This window comes from Carex rostrata, chromosome 5 (genome assembly GCF_964058835.1).
Source record: "Carex rostrata chromosome 5, lpCarRost1.2, whole genome shotgun sequence".
In the NCBI taxonomy this organism is placed as follows: Eukaryota; Viridiplantae; Streptophyta; class Magnoliopsida; order Poales; family Cyperaceae; genus Carex; species Carex rostrata.
Genome location: NC_135922.1, coordinates 8,815,838 through 8,831,725, shown reverse-complemented (window position 1 = coordinate 8,831,725; position 15,888 = coordinate 8,815,838).

Sequence of the window (15,888 nt, the reverse complement as noted above, 5' to 3'; positions counted from 1 at the left end):
CTCATCAGGCACTCAAGTCCATCTTTTGACATATGCATGTTTGTTTCTGTGTGTGTATTGAAATTAGTTGTATCATTTAATGTAAGTAATAGAAATGCAAGACTCCCCCAACTGAAGATGTTAGTTAGACATCTATTAGTAAGTAATATTGAGTTTGAATTAAAGTTTTATTAGTTATTGCACAATTGATGGGAAAATTGAATTTTTATTTACAAATATATTTGCACTATCAAATGTATTTATTCAAATGGCTCGACGGCAGTCGATTCCATCTTTTGACTTCTGCATGTTTTTGTGTGTGTGTATATATATATATATATATGTTGAAATTAGTTGTACTTCATTTATTGTAAGGTAAATTCAATTAACACTTTATTACACTATTGAAAGTAAATTGAGATTGTATTGATTTTATCTGAGAATTATTTCCTATTTTCTCTTACCTATATTGTATGATCTGTAGGGGCTATTTGTTTAGCAATATTTACAAATCCCTTGAAGTGAAATACAAAGTACAAAATACAATCAGGGTTTTGTGTTGTTATTGACTTCTGTCAGTGTAATGTGAGAGAACTTGAGAAGTCGGGATGATAGGGATTTCAAATATACCAAATAGGAAACCCAAAAAACCGTAAATCCGAAAAGACTAAATTTATGGATATGGATAATTATCTGTATCAGTATCTGTATCCGATTCTGAAATTGAAAACTCATAGATAATTTGGCATGTAATGTGTGTGTGCGCACGCTAATATTTGTTTCCTGTATATTGAGAATGAAGTAATTTGTTGGATATCATGTACATTAAAATGATGAATTATATTTTTGTTGTATTATTCATCAAATGATTTTAAATTAATGGTGATCTATATTAAATGAATCTTCAATAGAATTTCAAGTTATACTTGTGCTATATAATATGTGATGACTACAAAAATTTATCAGCATGACACCAACAAACTTATTCATGTCAAAATGCAGCTCCTTTAAATACATGTATATTTGTAATTAGTGTTCATTATGAAAGATAATATATACATTTCAATTACAATTTTTTTTTCTCCTACTCATATATATGGGATGACACTAGTTAGGTAAGAAACACAATTAGTATGTAAACATGTTGAAAAAAGAGAGCATAAATTTAGCTCACGTTTTAACAGATTTCTCTCATTATTAGTTAGGCTTAGTAATGATGCATCTTGAGTGTTTATTATAAATTGGTGACAAATGGATATCAAATTTTAATTACCAAGCTACATTAAAAGAATAGTTAAATCAAAGAAGAAATATACAAACTACAAATAAGAATAGATAACAGAAAAAGTTCTAATATACAGACTAAAAATATTCTAAAATTAAAGATGGCTTCTATGCCAAAAAAAATGACTAATTAAGATGATGGAGAAAACTGAAGTCGTTCCTTCTTTATTTACCTCGACACCATGGATGCCTGATTTAGGCAATTTTGAAAGAATTTGGTAACATTTCCAGTTATTTTTTGGAAGGCAATTTTTTATTTATATTCTATTGCTTTGAAAAAAAGTATTGTGCTTTTTAATATGAACACACAATAAAAGTATAAGATGATGGAGAAAAGAGTATTGTGCTTTTTTAATATGAACAGTATTTTATTTATTTATATTCTAATAGTTAATACCTAGCAGTTAATACTATCTTGTCCTGCATTTAAATTTTTTTGGTGCTTCATATCTAACTTGATGCTTAAGTCGTGGAAAATAAAAGTGCATAGTTTGACTTTTGAGGCACTAAAGTTACTCATAACAATCTTGTTCTACCTTTCACAAGTTTGTTTTGCTTGATTGCAGAGGGAAGGTGCAAAACCGCTAAGTACGATATTATATTTGGGGATTTTGTTTAAATTCTTACCAGTTGCTTCTCTCTGGGAGCACGGGCAGGGAGAGAACAATGAGGGTAACATGCATCTCTACTCAGACACTGCAAAGCTCTGCCAGTAAGACAATTTTACCTTTTACAATAGAGTTAGGTTGTTGTCACATATAGGAGGGAATTTTGGTATTCTTTGCAAATGACATAATATTGTGCATCATCCAGCACAGAAGATTTATAACTTTACAACACAAACAATATCCTCTTCACATTTTTTATAGGATATTCATTATTAACCTCACAAAGTTTCACCTATAACCCTAGAAAACAAGAAAAATGTCCTCTGAATCTGTACATCTAGTTAGATTGAAAGGACGAATGGCTATTTGTATTTTGGACATTTTGAATGGATTTGGATGCATGTACAGAAAATATTTTGTATATATCAAAACTAATATATCTATATTTTCTTTATAAATAGGTACTGTGCAGCCGAGTGTTAAAAAGAAAACAATATACCGGCTGCTGCTTTTGCATACAAGGCTATGGAGTTGGCTCACATGAAGGCTGCTTTTATAACAAGCCCATTACTAGCTACCGACGAGGCAGTTTGTCTAGTGAGTTGTGAAGGGCTTTGTTTTACTTGAAACCTATATCACCATTTTCAAATTATAAGTAGTCGATCCGAATTGTTCAACATCCATTTGAATATGATCTCCATATTAAATATGCTTGGTGACAAAATATTGCTTTTTTTTAGAATTGTTTTACTATTTTTTAGATATGTACAAAATTCATTGATTCAAAAGCATCTGAACCATAAAAAAAAAACTGAGAGTTTTTAAAATAAAAGTTAAAAAACCAAAGAAATTAATTACCAAGAAAGGATTTCACATGTGGTATGTGCACTACAGCAGAAATACCTTTCTGCGACCGGTCAAATGGGTCGCAGAAGGGTAAAGCGCCGGTCGCAGAAGGGGGGTGCCGGTCCCAGATGACTGAAATGGGTCGCAGATGACCCGGTCACAGTTGCTCCGTTACTGATGACAGCCCTGCTGACGTCACCGGTCTCTGAAGGTTAAGGCGCCGGTCGCAGATAACCCCTTCAGTGACCGATTATATCTGTCCCTGATGTGACATGCTGACGTGGCTAGGGGATTATCAGAGACTGACTGAACGGTCACAGAAGGTTCCTAAATCGGTCACAGAAGCTTGTTGTTTTTTGTTTGCTTTTTTTGAATTTTTTTATTTCTAATTGGTAAGAATTGTACCAAACAAATACAATATTAAACCCATTCAATTCATATGTTTTTCTCTTGCCTCAATTGGTACGAAACGTAATATTCACAAGCATTTAATATCAAATATTATACGATTCACAAGCAATTTAATTGGTACGTACCAAGCATTTAACATTAAATATCAAATAATTTACAAACAATGTAATTGATACGTACCAAGAATTTAACATCAAATATCAAATAATTCACAAACAATTCACAAAACAAAATACACACTTTTTGCAAATGGGACACAAATTCTTGTGAGTCAACCATTGTTTTATACAGCTAGAATGAAAATCATGACCGCAATCTAGCCTCCCCAATTCATCCCCTTCAACATATTCTTCCTGAAAAACGATTCCAAAAACAAGAAGAATTAAACACTACAGCAAATCTGACTTTCTGCGACCGGTTTTCCGGTCGCAGAAAGTATTGTCGCCGGTCGCTGAAAGTTCAACCGGTCTCAGAAAGCTGATTCCGGTCGCTGATAGACCGGTCGCTGAAAGCATTGTCGCAGATACTCTTCTGATGACGTCACTGGTCGCTGAATGACGTCATCCGGTCGCTGATACTTTTTTTGCGACCAATTTTTTTTTATCGCGGTTGTTTTTGCTGACGTCATGAAAAGGTATCTGAGACCAGTGAACCGGTCGCTGATACCCAAAAAACCGGTTGCTGATGCTTCTAACAACATTTTTTTTTTGTTTATTTTGTTATTTACATCAATTGCACCAATTGCTAATGTTCTCAATTCTGACAGAGAATTGATTGCCCAATCATCCATACATAAACTATCATGCTTAAAATACAATAATAATTAAACCATTAGTAAGAACTAAGAACTGAGATTGCTATTTATGAAACATGTAAAAGATCATGTCTTCATTTACAAATTGGTTATACAAAACACATCGCTTATACAAAAATTATGTCTTCAGTTACATATTATGATCACCTCACATCGCTTATACAAAACACCGAATAGAAGATTATTCAAACCACCATATCTGATCACCTCACATCTCTACCTTCTCCAAGTTAACAAATAAATAAATTGGTTTGTACCTTTGCATTTTTCAAGTTAACAACCTCTATCTTCTCGGACTCATAGTTCGTTCTTATATCATTAATTAATTACCTACAAAAACAAAGTGAAGTTAAATCATTGAATCAGTTCAATTGAATGAGAATAAGGATGCTTCTTACATAGGTCAAATTTGTTTTAGCTAATCAAACTGTATTTTTGGCATAAGGATAGGGGTATTTTTGGCACTAATGACAATTCTCTTGTTGACTTCATTAATTTTTTTATACTCATTACTATCAGAGAAGAACAAAGATTAGAGTTTGGTCAGGTTAGGGCTTCACATATAGAAGAACAACAAATTGAAGGTTTAATTTACAAAAAAATGCAAAGAGTTCATCTTGTCAGATAACAAAAATGTAGCAATCACACTTTGATCCCTGATATTTAATTTATTATACTTTCTATGTTTAGTGCCAGTAAAACAGAAAAATACTTACTAACCTCTTTACTTGTAATTTATTATACTTACTAACCATGATATTTCCACCATTATTTTCATCTAAGAGGACATGTAAGCAATAATTCCCAAATAAGCCAAAAAAAACATTAAAAAAAAAATCACAGGTTGCTTGCTTTTAACCAAGGCACAATCACATGAAGCAAGCCTTAATTACACAAACAAGGCACAAGCCGGTCATGATATCAATTATCAAATCGAACGTCAACAGGCTTCTTTGCTGATTTCTTCTCTGTCTTAGCCTCTTTTGCCTTCTCCATCACCACCTTCTTCTTCCTTCAAATAAGAAATACAAATTTATATTCCTAGTTTAAAACACAATAATTTTTCTTGAGAAATTGCATCGACATCCGTTTTTTTCTTTTCATAAGGAAAACAGATCAACTAATAATGTTTCTCCTTTATTTCTAAAAACCTAAAAGAAATTAAAATACAGAGTTACCTCAAAGTAGGAAATAACTATACTTATCTTGTAGCAAGCACACTGCAGAACAACGCTAATTAGAGCTAATTTGAGCGAATTTCCACAAAATCTTAAGACCCTAAAATGGGGTACAAACAAAAATGAAAATTATTTCAGCAACAATATGAAGCAGATATATACATAAGTGAAATAAGCAGAAAAGCAACACTAATTTGATAGAATTTGAGTTAATTGGTACAAAACCCTAAAGCCCAATTTCAACGAAACATAAAAAACGTATAAAAAAAAATCTGATTTTTTCTGCCGAAATCTACTACTCATAGTTGAAATTGGAATCATACATTTCCCTTTGGTGTCTACAGGTGCCGCTTTTCCTATGGCTTCTAATTGGAATCATATAGATTCGTTAGTCGAAGAGGTGCCACTTTTCCTATGGCTACGTACCAGAGAGAGAGAGAGAGGAGACTTACCTTGACTGACTGACTGAGTTCCACAGAAGAGATCGAGAGAGATTACGGCCGGAGTGGAGAAGAGGGAACGGCGTGGTCATCAGCCGAGGTCGCGCTGCCACCGCCGACCGAGAGGAAAACGAGGTAGGAGCAAGATCGAAGAGGAGAGGCGGAGAGGCGGGAAGGATTTGGTCTAGAGGTGAGAGGAGAGGAGAGGAGCAGATGTGGGAAGGGTTTTGGGTCGAGAGACAGGGAGGCGGGACGCGGGAGGATTTGGGGGTGATTTGGGGGTCGAGATTTTGGCAGAGGCGCGCATTTTATTTTTAGGAGTCGCGCTTTTTTCAGCAGAGAAAATATTTGCGACCGGTGTCGGCGCCGGTCGCTGATACAAGTGGTCGCCTAATTTTTAACGAATTTCGTTTCTTTTTTTGGAGAAATTAAGTATCTGCGACCGGTTATGACGCCGGTTGCTGATACCGGTCGCAAAAAATCAATTTTGCTGTAGTGAAATTAATCATTATTAATTAATTATTAAGCCCTTTCAAGATTTTATATTTACAAATTAAGCTCCAAAATATTGGCACTCCCCTTCCATGCATGTACTGGCCATTACTGATGCAAAATTTTGAAAATTTCCAATTTATTTTGTATAAAGTGAAGTGGTAAAAAAAATGAAGTTCTATAAGTTATTTTAATGCGTTCATTTTTCAGCATTTTGATTTTGTAATAAATGAATTTCAAAATTCAAGAATAATTTTGGTACTGTACAAGTATTAAAAGGCTTTAACCTATTTTGGTACCAGCACTACAACCAGTATATTGTCCTATAGTGAAGCAAACTTTTCACCGTGGAATAATAAAACATTCAGCGAATGCATTTCACCCGAGTTAGACTCAAATTTTGAGTTAATTCAGCCGATCTAGACTCACATTTGGGTTTGAGCAATACAAAAAAGTTGTGCACCTAACCGGGAGAATTTCTTTTTACAAAGGCACTTGCAAATAACAAAAATGATACCCGGCAAATGCAACAGGGCTCCTCTTTCATGGAAATGTGACGATTGAGAGGAGTACTTGTGCTGCTTGAGGCGCTTGGCAACTGATTCTTCCATAAGTCCAGTGCTTACATTACCTATCCTTTCTTCCAGTGCTAACAACTCCTATAACATTCATAATATAATACAAAATAACATTAATTAAGAGAAAGTTTCATGCAAGCACCCAAGAAAAAATAGGAATTGAAAAGTAGTTTTTTGGTTCAGGTACTAGTTTGCTAAAAGCAGGGGGGAGTCCAATGGATTTGTGCGGATCAAGTGTTCATAAAATCTTGGAGCGAATCAGACGGTTCTGACAAAGTAAAACGTTGGGTACCTAGTGTCTACACTACATTATATTTGTAGATTGCAATTGCAGTATTAAAAAGCGTAATCAAAACAACAAACCACACCCCATCCCCTGGGTCCACAGCCAACAAAGTAAAAAATAATAATTAAAGAAAAAAAATCAGTGAAAAACTGGACACGTTGGGTATCTAGTATCTACACTACATTATATTTTGTTAACAAACTTGGCATGATTGAGACTAACCTCATATGACATGTTGTCAATATCAAGCCGCATATCTCTGTGTCGATCATGCATTTCAATACCACCATAGTATATGCTCTACATTAATAGTTCAAAAAACCAAAACAAAAAAAAAGAGAAAAGATGCAATTCCTCAGCAAAGACCAAAAATTGAAAGTATAACAACTTATTCTTATCTCATGAAAAAAAAAATACACACACTTTGATTGACTAGTTCATGATAATATTAGTATACTAGTATGAAAAAAAAAATACACACACTTTCATTAAAATATCACCTTATTGTTACCAGTGTATACTAGTATGAAGTAGCTAATTTGTTCATAAACCACCAAGTACCCAACCACAGTCAAAGCAACATTATAGTGCTCACAAGTATTTGATTGAGAGAGAAATATGTATAGACTTATAACTTATTACTAGACAATTAGACAAAATAATTGGCAACTCTACCACTCTCATCTAAATGTTTATTTTAATTTGAGCATTTCATCGAACACCTTTTATGCATTCATCTATTCAATACAATCATCTCAAAAATTCAAGCTTTTCAAGTGCATGGACTACAAATCCGAATTAAATGATCAAATGAGAATACTTACAAATCCAAAGCTGGAACAATAATACCAACTATAAGTTTTTCCTTAATTAGCTTAATACCCAATCAATAAAAAAATAAAATCAAAATTATATTCACAAGCAATTTTGAACAGAAGTGCTATCACTGTCAAACAACACAAAGTTCCACAAGCAAATTGAAATTCAGAACAAGAGCAGAGGTAAACACCCTAAACCCTAAAAAAGTTGTTCGTAATTTTAATAAATATTGACAAAAATAAATTCTGACCTTGGTGCTGAGAGAGAATGTGGAGGTAGTGGAAGTGCAGCAGTAGTCTTGACGAGGCAGCGCTGCAACAACGAATAACAATGTCAAGAATGGGATTAACAATGTTTATGCAACCAAACCGGTACACATTAGGCTCAATTAATTTAGCCTAAATTAACCCTCAATCAAAGTACATAGATACGAAAACAACCCACCTTCAATTATATAAGGGACGGATAATGATGCAACAGTCTGTTTATTACTAATAAGTCAGAACATAATACAAGGAATGAATTTCTTACCTTATACATGGATTCACAAGAACCATTAGCAAAAAAATTGAAAAAATAATTGCATTCTCTCATTTGGTACTATGAGGTTTTACAAGATGTACTTATAAAATTGATTGTATATTCAACATGTTTCGAGATGTAGTTTGTCCAATATGGGTCAGGTAAGAATAATATCTCTATTATGGACGTGTCTGTATTACATAACTCTTTATTATCAGGGGAAAAAAAAATAATATAGTTATTCACTGGTAAAAGGGAAAAAAATGCACAAAAACTATACCATGGCAATATAAACAACTCAAATCAAAATAAATATACCACATAGATTTGACTAATTTCTACATATTTCTACTCAGAGATGAATAATTTTCGAAATATTCCAAAGGGGTAAATCAATTTACAGATTTATACTCAGATTTCTACTCAGAATCCCAAATTTGCTTATTTGTATCAGTTGAGCTCCAAAGGGGGAAATCAATTTACAGAAGAGACGAGTTAATTAGTTACCGAGACGAGTCAGAAGACGGAGACGCTGAGAGGGAGATCCGAAGGAAGTCGAGGCCAGCTGGTGAGAGACGCTGAGACGAGGCAGTAGAAAATGATCGTCGCTGAGAGGGAGATCGTCGATCGAGACGCGCGAGTCGCATGCGGCGATCGCGGGAGAGCGGCTCCGATTTTTTTTTTTTTTTTGCAGGAGAACTAACACAAAAGGCGGGAGAGGAGAAGACAAGTCGTGACTTGTTACAGGGGATCCTTCTGGGACCAGGCAAATTGGTCCCAGAAGGTGTAGGCGCCGGTCCCAGAAGGCTGGAGATCAAATCCGTCCCAACTGCTTTTTGTTTTTTATTTTTTTGTGTTTTTCAGAGATCTTCTGCATCCGATGAATAGATTGGTCCCAAAATCCGGTCCCAGATGAATTATTTTAGATCAGTAGTTTATCTAATGGCTAACACTGGTTTAATTTATCTCAAATGCTAACAGGGTGATGCTATGATATCGATCTGCATTTGAGGCCACAAGGAGGTACCAGATTCTAATGCACGGTGAGGAGCTAGCCGAGCCAATTATGGCATGCCTCAATTTTCATTTCAATAATGTAAATGTATTTATTCATCTGACTCATCTGGCACTCCATTCCATCTTTTTTGAGGTCTCCAAGATTTGTACATATACGTATTGAAATTAATTTATCCTTTTTCTAGCTAGTTCATTTTATGTAATTAGTAAAATTCAATTAGCATTTTATTTCACTATTGAAGGATAAATTGAGTTTTTATATTGACATAATTTGAGTATTATTTTCTTTTTTTCTCTTACCTATATTTTATGATATATAGGGTCTATTTATTTGGCAATAATCCCAAATCCCATCAATTAAGTAAACTACACAGTACAAAATACAACCAGGGTTGATTGTGATAATTAAGTTTGCACTTTGCACTTGAAAAGGCCAAGTGAAGGGACCTTAGAATCAAATCAGTGCTAGAAGAGAAGAAAACTCACAGATAATTCAACATTTGTGGTGTGATGTTAGAATAAAACTCATAGATAATTCAAAATTTGTGGCGTGCGCGTGTGCACGTGTGTGCATGTATTGTGTCATGCATATTGAAAATAAAGTAATTTGATGTATATCATATGTAAATTAAAAAGATGAAATTATATTCAGTTTAATTATATCATCAACTTTTTTTAAAACTAATGGTGCTCTCTGTAGATTGAATATGTGATAAGTACAAAATCTTTTGTATCGGCAAGACACCTACGGACTTATTGATGTCAAAAGACCCCTCTTCTAAATAAAGGTATATTTGTAATTAGTGCTCTAATGTCTCATTATGAAAACTAATATATATTACAGTTTTTAAAATTTTAAAACTTCTTCTCTCCCACTCATATATATGGGATGACACTAATTAGGTAAGAAACACAATTAGAATGTAAAAATGTTGAACTAAAAGAGCATAAATTTAGCTTGCATGTTAACAGTTTAGTAATGATGCATTTTGAATGGTTTTGATAAGATACTTAACCTTAAAAAAAAATTTAAATATATACAAACTAAAATAAGTAGTTAATAGAGTTGAAATATAGAAGACTAAAAATAAAAATAAATTGATGGTTTCTCTAAAAAAAAATGAGTAAGATGATGGAGAAAACTGAAATAGTTCCTTCCCTATTTTCCTCGAAATCATTGACGGCTGATTTAGGTAACATATATTTACAATGAATTTTTGGAAGCCATTTTTTATGAATATTCTATTACTTCAAAAATAATTATTGTGCTTTTTACTTATTATGAACACCAAAAATAATATGGTGGCATCTACTCGAGCACAAATGCCCTCCCATATGGTCCTGTCTTGTTCTAGCTTCTCACAAGATGGTTTTGCCTAATTGCAGAGGGGGGATGAGAAGCCACTAATTACTATATTATATTGGGAGACTGTTCTTAAATTCTTGTGGGTTCCTTCTCTCTAATTGACTCACGTGTCCCGGGAGAGAACAATGAGGCTGTGATACGTGTCTCTACTGATCAGACAATGCAAAGATGCCAGTAAGTCCATTTAACCTTTTGCCAGTATGACCATTTAACTTTTTGAGTATACGAGGGAATGTCGGTCTTCTTTAGTGCATTGTTTAATTTGCAAAAAACCTAATATTGTGAATCCTCCTGCAAAGGGTATTTATAACTTTAGAACACATGAAAAACATCCTCCTCACATTTTCCAGTGTATTCACTTATTAACCATACAAAGATGTACCGCTTGTTAGATTGGAAAAAATGGATGGCTATTTTGGACTTTTTTAAATAAGTTATATGTACAAAAAAATTTTGTATCAAAAAAAATTAATATATCTATATTATCCTTACTCCTAATAAAAGGACATTGTATTGAGGAATCCCAAAGTTCTTTTTGTCACAAAATAAATCTCAACCGTCACGTAATCGATCCATCAATCTCACCTGTCAATCTCTCTATTCTAATTTCCAGCGCATCTTAATCGCAGCATTCCATTTGCTAGGACATCAATGAGAATTGAAAGCATAGCCTGTTTCTATATATTATGGAGTATACAGAGTTAAAGCATACATTTTTTTACAAATATTAGGAATTATGAATTATGATGCCATTTCCTGGTTAGTTTTTTGTTTTTTTTTTTATGTTGAGTTGTAATAAATACCATGGAGACATCTCTATTGACTGAACCAGCACAGCAATTTTGTGTTTTTCCATTCCTCATTCCTTGCATTGTTTATTAAGCAACTGATGTTAACTCAGGTGCTAATAAAATATTCCATAGCTTAAACAAAAAGAAAGGTTGAAAATGCATAACCCTATCATTCTATTGTAATTACAGGTTCCGGATCCACAGGGACAGATTTGAATACGAACCCTTATTCTATTTGATTAGCTAGATGAATTCATGTTTGGAAAGAATTTCCAGCTAAACAACTTTCCTAAATTAACTGATAATTAAATAGGGAAGGTTTTAATAGCAACTACCTAGGGAATTTGCTTTATAAATACAATTTTGGGCATCACTAAAATTCATTAAAAAAAATCTTAAATTGGCTGACCGAAGTTTATAAAAACAGCCCGTATCAACGCACTCCACATGGCATAGTTTGAAAAAAACCCCTCATGCCAAATCTTCAATAGGTGCACAGTTGTACAATCCAACCTATTTACCCCCACAAAGCCCAGAAATAAGCATGGTGTAGGCTCTAATTAACATCTCGTCCACCCATTTACTTGCCTTCTTACCATAAAACCCTTAATTAATGATGTATATGTATGAACATTTGGGTACAATACCCTAACCAACATTTGAAAGATTTGGTGTGAAGCAGAGAAATGTATGGCTCATGCTGATTGTAGAAAATAGCATTATATGTTTTGATTGTAAACTGCCAAGATTTGCAAAAAGAGAGAGAGAGAGAGTTGTGAAATGCAGTTTTAGGGAACAAAAAAACAACAGAGGGAAAGGTGTGCTATGCAGCATATTGGCAGACACTGTCAATCTTTAAAAAAAAAATAGAGAAAGATGTGCTATGATGCTTTGTAAATTGAAATTAGGTCGACAGAAAGTTTTCCTCAATCTCAAATTTAGAAATTCAAACAGTCATTTTGAAAGTCATATATATGGGATGACACTAGTTTGGTAAGACAGTTAAAAAGAAATTCAATTTATATTAGAATTAAAATAAATTAAAACTGTTTTTTCCCTGCTCATATATATGGTATGATGCTAGTTAGGTAAGAAACACAATTAGAATGTAAGCATGTTGAAACAAAAGAGCATAAATTTTAGCTCACATCTTACGAGATTCCTCTCATTATTACTTATCAAATTTGTATTACTTTAAAAGAGTAGTTAACATCCCGCAAGTAGAAATATACAAACAACAAATAGGAATATATAGTTAACAGAAAAGTTGAAATATACAGACTAAAAAATGACAAAATAAATGAGCAAGATGATGGAGAAAACTGAAGTTGTTCCTTTCTCTATTTATCTCGAAAGCATGGATGGCTGATTTAGGCAAATATGAAAGGATTTGGTAACATTTAGAATGTTTTTTAAGAAAATTTTATATTTATATTTTTAAATTACTACAAATTTTTTTCTTTTTGCTTTTTAATATGAACACCAAAAAGAATATGGTGGCAGCTATTCTAGCACACATGCCCACACATAACCCCCCCCCCCCCCCCCCCCCCCCCCCCACACACACACACACACACACACACACACACACACCCACCCACCCACCACACACACGCACACACATACATATGCCGTGTCCAATTTCTTCTCCTATATTGGTGCTTCATAGCACACTTGATGCTGAAGCCATGGAAAAATAGAAGTGTCTAGCTATTTGTCTGGCGGGGCACTAATGTTACTCATCATTATCTTGTTCTAGCTTTTCACAAGATGGTTTTGCTAATTGATTGCAGAGTGAAGGTGAGGATTGGGGCACTAATGTTACTCATCACTACACTTGTTGTGAAATTATGGATGCGCTATGCCACTTAAATCCATGTGTTTAGTTCTCGTTGGAGAAATGGCTGGGAGTGAAGAATCAGGCTATCGTGTGGCTCTTCTTCGACACCGCGGTGCTCAAGTTCATAGTGCTCAAGTTCTTACAAGTGCTTTCTCCCTGGGAGTACCAACCATGAATGAACGAAGGCGACAATACAACTCTATGAAAGTCGTTTACCTTTTCTGACTGCCTTTTGTGATGTTGCATTCTTTTGTTTGGTGTTCACACAATTGGTAGATAGCACCAAACAGTCAATTTTATTAGAACAATAAACCTGAAGGTATAAAATATCCAATTAATTACACCAAAATTTTTGTTTAGTATCTGGCTATCTGCAAATAGCATCCTATTTGTTAGATCGTTTTCCTGGAAGATATGTGCTCCATAAAGGTTTGACAAGGTGTCCATTGCTTTATTGAGAACTTTTTTACATTGGTTTAAATTAATTTTATAGTAAACATAAACTGAAAAATATTTTTATATTGATTTAAATTATATCTCTCTCCGTTTTTGTTCACATATTCTATAAGGAAACATATACAATGAATATGTTAAAGTCTGGTAGAGTCGGTCTCTTGTCCTTTGAGTTGCACAAAATAATTCCGACAGTAACTAAAAACAAGAAAAGTAATTAATGCATAAATGGAAGCCCAATAAATAGATAAATATAAGGATTAAAAACAAAAGGCTACAAATTAAATAAACAGATGAAGGATAGATCTTACGAAAACCTGATTATATATAGTTAAAAGTATCAAGAATATATACTTAATTACTAACTAGAATTGCTTTCTTCCTAATATGGTTTCAAGGGAGATCCAAAATTAATTGACTGACCTAAGAGTTAGAAGTCAAGCATTCAAGTTACACAATTCTCTTAGCCTAGAGCTTTCCGGAGGCACACTCAGCGTTTGACCTACCATTTCCTCTAACGTTGGCAATGATGCAAGGAATTTTTGTTCATTAAATTCGTCTACATTTTTTGGAGCGATACAATTAAGAACATTTTTTTTAATTTTTGAGACAGTTATTTTTTTTTTGATGGTTGGCAAAAAATATGCCAACAAATGCATTGATAAAGAAAAAGTTTTTATATACAAAGCCCTAAAGTTACTCTTATTCTGCTAATATAATAATTACAAGAATACTACCGTGATATCTCAATAATTGCACAAAACTTGCCCAAAGGATAATTTCCATAGCCGTATCATCAATTAGACCATGCACTAATTTCCTTTTGTTAGAGAATAGCCTTCTATTTCTCTCTCGCCATAGGGCCCACGCTCCAGCCGCCCATATAACATCCCAGTGAGCCCTTTGCATCCGTGTCATGTTACAGTGTCCCCGTATCCAAGCCTGTAGGATACCCCTCTCGCTCCCGATTATCAAGTTATGGTGAGCGCCCAAACCTCTCCAAAATTTTCTTGCAAAGGGACACTCCCACATTAGGTGATCCCTTGACTCCGTCACGCTGGAGTCACACAGGTGGCAACCCGGTTGCACTATGCATCCTCTTACACCGAGAACTTCCTGTGTCAGGATCTTATCCTCCAGCATGAGCCATATGAAAATCCTGACCTTCATGGGGACCTTAATTTTCCATAGCCTTCGCTGTGTCCGAGATCTTAGCCCCCGATCGTGCATGGTTGTATACGCTGTTGCACATGAGAATTTTCCAGTGCCGGTCCACCTCCAAGAGATTTCAGAGCTAGTCCTGTCCACCGAAATTGAGTAGAAATGAACCATTATAGCGAGATCTTTTATAAAAAAGGATGCATCTTGTGCTGGTAATCTTAATTGCTCTGCCGTAGTGATGCCATACAATCTTCTTATGGTGTTAGCCCATAGACCCGTCTGGTTGCTTTCCATTGTCCAAATCCATTTTGTCAATAGAGCATCATTTTGACAAGCCAGATCGATAACTCCCAGACCTCCATTAGTTTTCAGGGTGCACACCCTCTCCCAGTTAGCTAGGCAGTTGATTCCCCTACATATCCCATTTCCTTTCCAAAGAAAATTTCTCCTCATTCTGTCTATATGTTGCATCACTCCAATTGGTATTTTAAGTGCCTGCATGTAATGCAAAGGCATTGCTGACAAAACTACCTTGACCAGTGTAATTCTACCCCCATAAGATAGTAGGTTGGATGCCCATCCCTCCAATTTACCCTGTATAGCTGAGAGCATCGGTTGAAACTCGACCTTCCTCGGTTTTTTGACTGTCAATGGCAGCCCCAAATATCTAATTGGTAGGGTAGAAGATGGTGAGGACAAAATAGTCTGAATCGCCTGCACCAGTTTGAGACAGTTATTACAACTTGAATTTCCAATTTGAGCTATATATTGTTTCGCTTTTTTTCCTTGTTAACCTAGTGAGTGGGCTGTAAACTGTCGGTGCTGGATGATGCAATGTCTAAGTCTAACCACATGGGGTCATTCTTCTAGATGTACTCTTCACATCAGATTGCACTGAACATTTTCCATATTGCTATGGAGTAAGTATACATGACAGCATAATTTCTCAGAAGGATGCCCCAAGCCGAAAAAGTGGGTTGTTTATTTATGTGTTATAATGTAT